General features: G+C 36.1%; 1 protein-coding gene across 8 annotated transcripts in view; it reads right to left on the bottom strand.

The window, feature by feature from the left end:
* Window positions 1–12,009, bottom strand: part of NEDD1 (NEDD1 gamma-tubulin ring complex targeting factor) — a 257,109-nt gene that overhangs the window by 14,999 nt on the left and 230,101 nt on the right. For 7 of the 8 annotated variants that reach the window (XR_012053499.1, XR_012053495.1, XR_012053497.1 and 4 more), the window contains 2 exons: window positions 9,905–10,108; window positions 7,469–7,652 (listed from right to left, as the gene is read on the bottom strand). The gene's annotated coding sequence lies outside the window, so the exon portion shown is untranslated. The remainder of the gene's footprint in view (window positions 1–7,468; window positions 7,653–9,904; window positions 10,109–12,009) is intronic. The other variant, XR_012053498.1, reaches the window with a different exon arrangement.

The following is a 12,009-nucleotide window of genomic DNA, read 5'->3' as shown; positions in this document are numbered from 1 at the left end:
ATAGCACAGTGTCTCATCTTTCCTTCCAAGTCAACTCTGTATGACAAACAGAGACAAACAGCAGAATGCCAAATAAAAACCTAAAGGTGTTTAAGGTGGAGATGAAGAGAGAAATTCTGCATTAGTAACAGGCTGGTCCTTCTGTTGTAGGGAAAAAAAGTGAAATTCAACATGAATGGTTAAATGAGAAGCAAGAACAGATGAATTCAAATCAAAGATACAAATAAACTGTGCTAGAAACCATTTCCATTCTTAGATGGGCTTGTCCCTAACCAGAGATGTAATGTCACTACATGATGTGGGAATATAAGACTGGTAAAGGTGATGCTGAGTGAAGAGGAGGAATCTCCTTTTGTATTATTTCTCCTTGGTTCATGTCTGCTGTTCAGGTTAAGTACATTTCCTAAGAACCAAGTCTCTTGGATACTTCCGATCTTTTTTACGAGGGTGCTCATATCCATGGCTTTCACATGGGCTTTAAAACGTTTCAATTCCAGTCAACCAAAAGTTATCTATTTTCCATAGGAATTTGATGACCACTCACTTTTATTGAGGGAGAACTTTTTTGAGAAATAATTGCAGAACAGGCAATTAGTCATGACACACAGGTTCTTTTTCCTTCTTAACTGAGGGTTGTCTGCAGAGCTCGTAAGTATTTGTTTATTGTTATTTGGCTTGTTTATGCTTCAACTAGCTAATTTAGGAGTTAAAGAAAGATATAATCTTTAACATGTTATTGTATTTCTTCAGTAAGTGAATTTATACAAATTCTGTAAAATGCATAGTGTGGGCACAGCAGGTGTCAGAAGATATCGAACACACCTTTACATTGTTGACTGGAAACAAGAACCTGTTGCAAGGCTAAATCAACTGTTGCAGCTGTATCATATACATACCCTGGGTAACAGCTGACTGCTGCCACCAAGATTCTGGCCTGAATGTCTATTTTAAAGATAAAAGCAAATACTGCAGACTTCTTTCACACTGATTTTGCTCTCAAACAATGGTTGAGTAAAGGTCAAAGTTAGGAGAGACTTTGTATATCATGTGTTGTCTTTCTTTAAACATTTATGTGGAAATTGCTGCTTTATTTTATATGGAAAAAAAAAAAGGCCTTAGTAGAGTCTTTTAAGCCATGTGTTAAGCAATTTTTCTTTCATCTACCAGTTTATTTGAAGATCATCAACTGCCCAAAAGATCTTGTCTATGAATCATTTATTCTGGAAATTTGCTAGTAAGAGCAATGTCTGAACACAAATTTTCATTACTTTTTCAAACTCCATCTTAAAACAAATCTTAAAACTTTGGATTGGATTTGTGTGTCTCCCTCTTTCCCTTTCTGTGTTTCAGAAGTTGATCCTTCTCTCTCTTTTTCAACTATTCCTTGCACAAAGAAGTCAAACTCTATTGAGGGTGGTAAAGTACTTGACATTAAATGGTCTAGCATAACATTTTATGACTCAAAGCTCCTGATAAATGTGATTTATTAGGGCTAAAAGCTTTTTCCTAGGTCAGATGTCTGGACTGAAGAGACAGTTCATTATAGAGGATCACTCATATTTAGCGATGTAATAGGAATGAAGCAATTTTTTTCTCATAGTGGTCCAAATCTGACTTGTACCACTACTGTTCTCCACTTCAGCCAGAGTTAATTGTCAGCTGAACAATGAAGGTACCTGGAACCAATTTATTTAGGAATATGTTCCATCTGTAAAACCTCTGATAATGGAGTACAAGAGGCCATGACTAAAGGATTCAGGTATAAAGTTTAAGACCTTAGATAATTACTTGCAGAAAACATCATCAGCTCTATGTGTCAACTTACACAAAAACAGAACTATTGAACCTTTTAAATGGGAGCATTGTATTCACAAAACCAAAGTAACTAGGAAAATTTCCATTCACCATAATGGTGGAATAACAGAGTCAAAAGAGTTCTTTCTCTCATTGCAACACACAGAAGGAAATAGATTCCAACCAGTTGAGATCTAGAGATCTGACACTTTTCATAAGTATAACCATAGTTACCTACGTTGAACCAGGACCACTGCAAATATCTTGAGAACATTTGTGAAAAAAATGTCCAAATAAGAAAATTAGAACATTACAAGTCAAATTATTATTTTGATAAAAATAGGTACACTACTTACAACCCTTGCTTTTTATTTTGTCAAGACATTGTGTGTAAAGCTTCTGATGGAATTACTGAATTTCACATGGGAACTGACCCCTGAATATTTAAGCTCTGAAGCAAAAGAATAAATGGATTGAAAACTGGATATTATGCCGTGTGGCAGCTGGTCTATATTAAGAATACTTATGCTCTAGATATTCTTTTGTACTACTTTAAGACTTATTTACAGTTTTGCATCCAACTGAACTACGAAGAGGGATTAACTGCAATAATGGAATACCTTAATCTGTGCTGCTCCAAACAAAATTTAAAAAAATAAATTGTATTTGTATTTTCCTGCACAGATTAATGCAGTTAAAAGCCTTTCCATGAAAATCTGAAACATGTAGCCTGCTTGTTCTACTACATGAAAAACTGTATTTTTTTAAATTCTTGCAAAAGGAGAAATCTCTGTTGCAAAAGTTATTTTAATGAGCTGTATTTAATCTTTCTGTTATTTGGTTTTATACCATTTACTATCCAGCCTTATTACATTTGCAAAATAGCTTGTTTATCTTCATTCTGGGAAAGTAGGTGCCTATAATTTGCAAATATGTCAGTCAAAAATAAACCAGTTAGATGTTCCTGGTTGGCACATTGTCAAGGCACACAATGAGGGAGGTTCCCTCCTCTCTCTCACACACAGACTCATGCACACTCCTTTCTCTCTCACATACACACACTCAAAAATGTATCCAGTAGAGTAAAATATTCACATTAATACTGGAAGCGATGGAGAAGAACCCCGGTCAACATCCCATCTGTTCCCTTGAATTAAATTTAGAATTCATATGTAATATAGACATTTCTGTCTGAATATCATAAAGCCCTGACACATTCAGGGTTTCATTAAAAAGCTCTGAGATGTGACTTGAATAACAATCTGTCTTAGCTAATTAGTATTTTCAGTTTAGCATATTCACTTTCAAACGTATTGCTGTTTGCACATGGTAATTTAGGTAAACAGAGCCCATCCACAGCTGCATCAATTAACACTGCTAATCAAAACTGAATTCAGGTAATTAGGCACATTTATGCAAAAAATGTCTAATTTGTGGGGAAAGCTAGATTCTTCAGTAATATTTCAATAAGTAGGCGTCTCTTTTTGCAAATAAGGCAAGAATATAGTGGTAAATCAGCTCTAACATATACATGATACATAGTCAGTCACAAATATCTAAATTAAATCTCACTAATTGGTCTGTATTTTTAGAAATGTGACAATATTTTTTCCAAATAAATGCTTTCCTCAGTGTTTCTACAGGAAAGAGTGGATTTGTTTCTGATGGAAGTTTTAGTGAGTTTAAAAGTTAATGTTTTCTCAAGCAGTTTTTGAACTGCTGAACTTGATGGTCTGACTTGTTCTCATTTTCAGACAGGAACATTTTAATAAGAAAGCCCTCAACTAAATTACAAGCTTAATTTCTTCAAAGAAGGTGCATTTTGGTTTACTTTAAAGAAAAGCTAGGAATTTCCACCACCATCCATTTCAAGAATATAAAGTGGTAAATACCTCAAAAATATCCTGCCTTGACCTACAAAGTTTCGCATCCCTTCCTTCATTTCTCTCACTTAATCCATAACTTGAAACCCTCCAAAAACTACAAAAACAGCAGAGTAAAAAACTGCATATTCATAAGGGATTTTTAATTTCTATTGAAATGGAATGAAGAAATGTTCATTGAAACATTATACTCCAAGAGTTTTCATAAGCAGCTATTGAAGTTATTAAAATTCAATTCTCTGTTATGCACACTTTCAGAAAGCTACACAGGTCTGATGAACAAGGAATGCAATTATCAACTTGCAGCTAATTTTCCATGATGAAAAGAAATATCTAGGCAATGGCTGATTTTTAACAGAAGCCTAAAATTAATCTACAGTTTTTGTATCTTCTCCCTGATTTGAGGCTAACTCTGGAGGAAAATATGCAATACATTTTGTGCAGATTTGCAACATGGAATATATAGCTTCTGCTAAATACATAATTGTGAAGAAAAAGAATTCTTTACAACTTTAAGGTCTAAGCCTAAGTAGCCAGTGAAACTGCAGTGTGTTTTCCAATTCTATGTAATGCAGTGCATATCTCACTACTCAGAAACCTTTCTCTATATAGAAAATTGCAGTTTGTTCCACTATAAAAATATTTTTTTAATGCTTCAGTTAAAATGGCTTTAAACCTCCAATCTTCATTTAGCTATTGGCTGAGTAACATATTGAAAGAATACTGAAATGAGATGGAAGAGGAAAAATGAAGCCTGTGGCAGGAGTAAAATTTTGACGTGTTTTCTTTTCAAGTAATTGTAATGGCTACTGCTAATTTTAGAAATGCTGAACAAGATAATTTCTAAACAACTATCAAACCAACATAAAAAGTTATGTAGTTCCCTATGCCATTTTCAATTTTCACTGGGAGCAATAGTAGGGGCAAACAAGATTTTAACTGCACCTTTTTTGGGGTTTTTTTCCCAAGAGAGAAGCAGTCACCTGTATGACATATCACATGCTAAGCACCCCACTGATCTCTCACGTGACTTGTTAACATTGACATACAGTGAAGATCATCAAAACAATCTTATGCGACTTGTCTTTGAAAGAACCTGTTTGATAAATGCCTTTTCAAAAGAGCAAAGCAAAAGGCGCAATGACTAACGGTGTTTATTTCAAGTGTTATAGCCCATAGGAAGTGAGGACAGCAACAATATCTTTGCCTCCTCCACCAGCCACATTGTTAGCACTTTTTTTTACATAAAGTAATAAAACTTCCCTGAAATACTTTACTATATAGTATTCAAAAAAAATTCCCAGAAATACTTTACTACACTGCCCTGTCTCTTCAGCCTGACTGCCTCAGTAAAGGTAAGCAGACACAGTTAGGAGAATTTCTTCACTGAACACATATGTATTTATCAAACATTATTACCTTATCATGAATTTCCCTGATGCACCTCCCATTTTAAAATTTTACATCATGCTAGAGCATCATTATTTCATACAATTTGGAGGGGGTTTTCCCACAGAGGTTTAATGAAATTTGGCTGGTAAATAGGTGTTTCTGACAGATGTAGCTCCTTTTTTTTTTTCTCTCCTGCATTGCTCTACTGTAAAATATGGAAAATAATTGAGGCATGCTTCTACAAAAAAAAAATTTAAACCTGGATTTTACATTCCAATTACCATTAATTAAAATATGATGGATATGTATGGCTACAACGAATCAAAAATACTCTTTTCCTCAATTTAAGGAAAAGTTTCATCCTATTACAAACATTCAAGAGTATTCCAGAATTATAAGCAAAACAATAAATATTTGAAGTTACTTATTTTCTCCACAGAGCATGCAACTCATTATTCATAATATAAAAACTGTTTAAATGCTTCATGTTGCAAGTATTCATATGGTTAATTCAAGAACATGCAAAAAATTTTAGTCTGAGAAAAGCAAAAGCAAGAGCCAAAAGCCAACAATTAGTACTCTACATTTTATATGAGGAAAAAAAAACCTCAATAATTTGCAAATGTTGAAGGAAGTGCTAGTTCCATAATTAAAAATCAGCCAGAGATCCTTTTGGCAAATGGATCTCTTTGTTAAACATCCCACTAATCCAAGCCTGAAGGTATAATTCAGTACCCTGGAGGATCCCCTCTATACTTTTGCCAGCTGTTCCATTTAGGTCACTCCACCACAAGTTTAGCTTTTATCTATTCCTCACTTTCTTTGCTGGGTCCCAGAAGCAGCAACCCATCTCTCTGAAGGCTGTTTAAAGTGTAAATGAAAAGACGAGACAGAAGTGAGCTGGTACCTCAGGGTCCTTAATTTCTGAACTGCAATTCCTTGGACTTCCCTACCTTGACAGATGCAATATGAAATCTTCCTTGATGAAAAGTGAAGAGATAAACTGAATATGGAATACAGATGGCACATTCATTATCATTTTAATGCTTTACAGCTGCATGAAAGAACAGGAAATTTTACTAGTCCGCTCAAGACCAAACAGTTCTAGAAGCCCTTCTGCCCTTCAGCCCAATTCCCAGCACTACTGCTGTTGGCATGCAAGAAAAAGCCTTCAAAGAGCTATTTTATCTCTTCTCAGGTGGTCAGGGAGAGGTGAATTCAAGCAGAGGAAATGAAAAGAAAGAAAAAAAAAGCAAAGAAAAAAAATCCATCATCGTCTGATCCAGTACAGTGTATGCCAAAGACCATGAAGAGTCCTGGGTGCAGACCTGACTCTCTTGCCTCCCTCTTCTGGACTGGCAGGTGAAGGAAGGAGACAGCAATCCTTGAAGGACTTGTTCATGCAAGTTAAACCAACCCCAAATAACAAAACTACTTCTAATTTACTATTATTTTGGTGCTTTTAACAAAAATATAACTTCCTAACAAAATTAACAGAAATATGTGAACTGGATCCATTTATAATGGCTGTAGTTGTGTAAATTTAAGCCATCAGAGAGCCATTGTAGTCCTCCAGAAGGACTTTTTGACAGTATGCTGCGTTATAGCAACACCCCGATTTCTTATTCTGCAAAAGTTAACTGTAATTCATTATAAAACAAATCACTGCTCTGACATTCATTTTTATGCTAAATAAAAATAGTCAGGCCGATACCCTGGGAGGAACTCCTAGGTGTTTAACTTTTAATGAAAGATTTATAAAAAATACAGCAAGCATATTATTGAGGTCTTCCAATTCAATATTAAGTAATAAAGTTTGCACACACAGATATGAAATGTAATGTGAAGCAGTATAAGATCTATTGGAAATTAACTTCCAAGATTTTTTAAAATGCTGTTCAGTAGCATAGCCACAGCAACACCAACAACCACCTGCAAAACTTTACACATGCAAGTAATTCCACAGGCTTTTAACAACAACTAAGATCATGCCCTGATCCTACCCATCCAGCACAACATACTGCCTGCAGCCTCTGAAACCGCTTGCTCACCCTTGCAGGAAGGATGGGAATCATATCCCTGAAGCAGCACAGCAATTCACACACCTACACTCAGCCTGTGCTGGAGGAAGCGCTCTGTCGGTCAAAAAGTACAGTTCTGCAAGCTCGTACAGCTAACGTTTAAGGAACGGGGAGAAGGGAAAACAACTCAAAGAACATGGATGCAACTTAACTTCTTAATTCTGCAACAGCTCACACAGGTGAGCAACCCATCTCCGACACGCCGCCCCGTGAGGCTGGGCAGGGACCCGCACCTGTGTCACGCTGCCCTGCATGCATCATCTGGCTCGGGGTCTCCGCTCTCAGGTCAAGCATATCCACAGTGATTGCACTGCTTACCTCGCTGACGCTTCCACGCTCTCCCGCAGCATTCCTGCTCCTGAAGGTCCACTGCAGGCAGCTGCTCCCAGGTTCAGTGTCCCCATGGCACAGCTGCTCCGGCGGGAGCCAGCAGAGCAAAGGCAGGTTGGCACTGGCCAGTTCCACCACAGCCCAGCCGCACGCTGTCTGCAATCACATCTCACTGAGTGCAAAATGAAAATTAAAACGGTTTTTTCTCTTACACTTAGAACAGTATGCTGTATCATTCGTGTTTGCATTTAAATTGGACAGAATAATTTACTACTGGCTTTTAATTTCAGAAGGGTTAATCACCTCAGCAAAGGTCAATCAAACTTTAATCTCCAATAAAATTGCAGTAGCTTCAGTCACCTGCAGGACATTTATTATATTCTTATTTCCATGCAAAAGGATGTATCACTAATCTTCTAATTCTTTACATTAGCACATTTGCCATTAACATTTTACTAAAATTATTAATTCCTCGAAAACTATTACAAGAGCTCATTTCTACACATCTCAGAAGATAATCCTGTTAAAAAGCAGCCACATCTACTGTGACATTTCTTTAGTTGCCTGTGCTCTAATCCTCACAACCATTTGATACTCCAACTGAGTTCTAACAATGCACGAAGTCTCAATTACAGAAAATATTACAGGCTTTAGTTTAGAACAACAATATACTGTTTTAGTAACTTAATCTTTCCTATTGTCTGCAATCACAATACTAATCTATTTTGTCACTGCTCACAGCATTTTCTATTCAAAACAAAATATAGATTTTTTATTTTGCTTAGCAGCTCTTGAAAAGCAATAGATTTACAAGGATAACTTAAAATCCATTACCGAGGATAGGAATAATAATGACAATAGGAATATGCTTCTGGCCTGCAGAGAAGAATTTTCCCACAAAACAGAAGTCTCTTTTGGGGCATAACCCATTAAAAAACAAAGAAATAATAAAAAAGAGTAGCTTGTTCTTTCAATTTGATCTACCAATTAAGAACAATTTATCTGCTATTAAATTGACTGAGAACTGCAAAGTCTCTCTGAAAAATTCACATCAGCATTAGTTTTAAACTATCATTGCAATAATATCAGCTCAAAAAGTGAAAATTGTTTAACTCAAACCAGAAAATTATCCAATATGAAAGAGCACATCCCCTCAAAAATGTTGGTTTCAGATAAATATCAGCTATGCTAGCTACTAAACAATACATTCCTTCAAAAGTCTATTGTAACAATTCCATCTGAATGCTCAGAACTAATTTACCTGTAAAGACACAGAGAAAGGCAACAGAAAACTCAGGGAGAGCTTGTTACAGAACCGAAACAAAACACAAACAATTCATTTCCCAAATTTTAGAAGCTGGTACCAAAAAGTCAGAATTTATTGGGCAGAAAAATACTAATACCACCAAAATACATGGGTCTCCCTTTTCCTCCTACCATGGTCATATTAGCTCCTGCGAGAAAGAAATCTTGTGTCTATTTAAAATTGATTTTTTAGCCATAATAACATTTTGACATACCGTAATGTAAACAAACTGTTCTTTCCCATCCCAATATTTCCTCCTCTGTCTCTGTCTCTCTCTGTCTCCGTCTCTCTCCTTTTTGTTTTAATATATGGCACACAGACAGACACACGCCCCCGTCACTGTCAATATGCACACTCATTAGCAATATGTCAGGCTGGCATTTTCAACACACTCCAGAGCATAACTGAACTACCACAGAGTGCACACACACACACGTTAAAATACAATTGCAGAGAAAAAGAGCTCAGTGGAACAATGTTTAACTTGGAAAACTAGGTAAACATACAAAAGGAGGGAGATTCTCAGGCAGTATTTTACAAAGGTGCTGTGAATTCCCAGCTTAACATCATCAATGCTCCTCTCTTTTCACACACATAAGCGGACACAAATACACATATACAAAAGAGAGCATTTTAGCAAGACATTCTAATGCTGAATTATGGATGCAAGAACACAGATTTTTTCCCTTTTTTTTTTTAACTTTTTAATGCTTTTAAGTTACATTCTAACTTGAAGTAATTATGAAAATAAATACCGAAAAACATAAACCCAAGCTAAACTACAAGTTTATAGAACATAGACTGTCAACACCATTTCTTAGCTTCCAGCTGAGAAAATTAGCTATGAAACAACTGCATCCTCATTTTTTTTGCAAAATGCATCCAGCAAGACACCGAAGACCCCTTAGAAAGGGTGAGTATCACTGAACTACAGAGTTGATTATTCCCCTCTTCACGCATTGATAAAACATATTCTAGATTGCTATTGCAACTGCTTTAAAATACGACATAAAATAGCTTCACATGGGACCCTGAAATGAAAGGTATCCTCAAAGGACCATGCAATTTATTTTTCAAAAGAATGAACAGTGGAGAAATGTATAAGGAAAGAAACATACCTTCAGTTAGCCCAGCGAACGACTTTTCAGCACGTCTACATAGTCCCGCGGCTCCACCAGTACAAAAGTCAACACTGCTGTGCTTGTGATCTCTGTGACAATGGCATCATACTGCCGGCAATTTTTTCGATTAAACTTCTCAGACATGGTAGCAACTTTGTTAATTATGATATTAGCCAGCTGGCGGGTACAATCAATCATCTGCTGTAAGAAAGCCAGACAAAGAGACATCTAATCATTGCAACCAGAGCAGATAAATTTTGTTCCTTTCTTATACGTGTCACAGATTCTATCCCTCCTGACCCTCTACACAGCCATCGACTGTCAAATTTAGATTCAGGAAGCTCCCAGCTTTTCTTTATCCCTGCGTTAGATCTGAAACTCCTGGTTATCAGGAAGACAAGCGTCACCAGCTGTCTCAGAACAGGAAGGCAATCAGGTGAATAGTACTTATTATCTCTCATTGCCTTCTGAGGAGCAACAAGATTGATTTTGGATCAACAATGCATCCAGATCTCAGGCACAGTTACTACAGTGTCAAGTCTAGAATGTAGCGCGTACATAACGCTGACCTCAACCTTTATTAATACTGCATACCAAAAGTTTGAGGGCTGCTCTTTTTTTAGTTTTGTTTCGTGTTGAGTTTTTTGTTTTTTGTTTTTTTTTTTTAATTTATTTTTTGCCCTAAGAAAACTCTTAATTTTATTTTTCTTCCAAAGCTACATTGGATAGTCTCTTATTCCAGGCCTCCTTCCCCCCACCTCAGAAAACCCAGGCAAGCAGACTGCATCGTTACTCCAGGGACTCTGTTTCACAGTTGGATAGTCTTAATTGGGCCCACAGAAGCAGTTAGCTACCATTAAAGGCTTCTCTGTATACATCTTCCTCTCAACTAGTCTGATCGTGCATAAAACCCCACAAGTGAAGCCTATGCTTTCGGAAGGTTAAACACACAAATATGTTATAAACCCAGAATATAAAAGCATCCTAACAGAATCTGAACTGATGGTGAATTTTAGCATTGGTCTAGAAACAGGAATATATTTGGGCTCTTCATTTAGAGCAGCATTAAAAAATCATGCGCTCTTACTGCAAGACCTTTTCTTACACACCAAATGCACTGCAAAGTAGTGGAAGGTAATTCATATAAAGTAGAAACAAAGGTTACAATAGAACAAAAGCTATCAGAATAATGCATTCTGGTAAAAAAAAAACCCACCAACTAACCTCATACATTTTGAAATGCCTGCCGACAGTTCCATTTAACTAAATAGAGTATAATAATCAATGAACACAAATTTATAATGCTGTGCAAAAATTTTCAGGATCAATTTTGGATTCTTAGTACATTGGCTGCCCTGGCACTTGGACCAAAGACCATTTTTCCAAAATTATTTATTTTCATAAAAAGTGATCTTATGTTTAATTCACCTTAAGTGAAAGCTAGTTTCCATTAAAGTGGTATCCAGCAAGACTATCTCAATCATGAAGGAGATTTTATGGACTTTACAGCATAAAATTACCTCTGTTTTTAATAAATCCTCTAAAAACAATACATTTTTTCTTGAAAGTATGCATTTTTCATATGCAGTTCAGCTGAAATTTTCATGCTTTCTTGAAATGCAAGGAGAAAATATCATTAGAAAATAGCAGCTAGTGGGAACAACAATTACTTCCTGACCTTGCTCCCTTGAAATTAAAGTGTTGCAGAATCTTCTTTACCTTTCAGAAGTTAAATTTTTCTCCTATGCGACTTCTTCATTTGGAAAGTTTAGGGGGCTGAATACAGGAATAGTAATGGTGCTCATAATTCATTATTAAACACAGCTAATTGCTTTCTGATATTTGTTTGAAAGGATGAGGACAAGAAAATAAATTACATTCTCAAATGTGATGTCATTCATTTTGGATGACTGAAGTGTTCAATCAGCTTCTCAGGCAGATATTGAAGGCTACACCAGTTCTGCTTTGCATTCTATATCCAAATTGTTAACAAACTGAGATCTAACTCAAGTATCTTCACAACACATTGTCACCACTACAATGGCAGACACTGTTAGAAACTCCTGACTAATTCACTTTATTAAAATATTCACCACCAAGAG

This window comes from Taeniopygia guttata, chromosome 1A (genome assembly GCF_048771995.1).
Source record: "Taeniopygia guttata chromosome 1A, bTaeGut7.mat, whole genome shotgun sequence".
NCBI lineage: Eukaryota > Metazoa > Chordata > Aves > Passeriformes > Estrildidae > Taeniopygia > Taeniopygia guttata.
The sequence above is the reverse complement of the archived record's forward strand: the minus strand, read 5'-3'. Positions and strand labels throughout refer to the sequence as shown.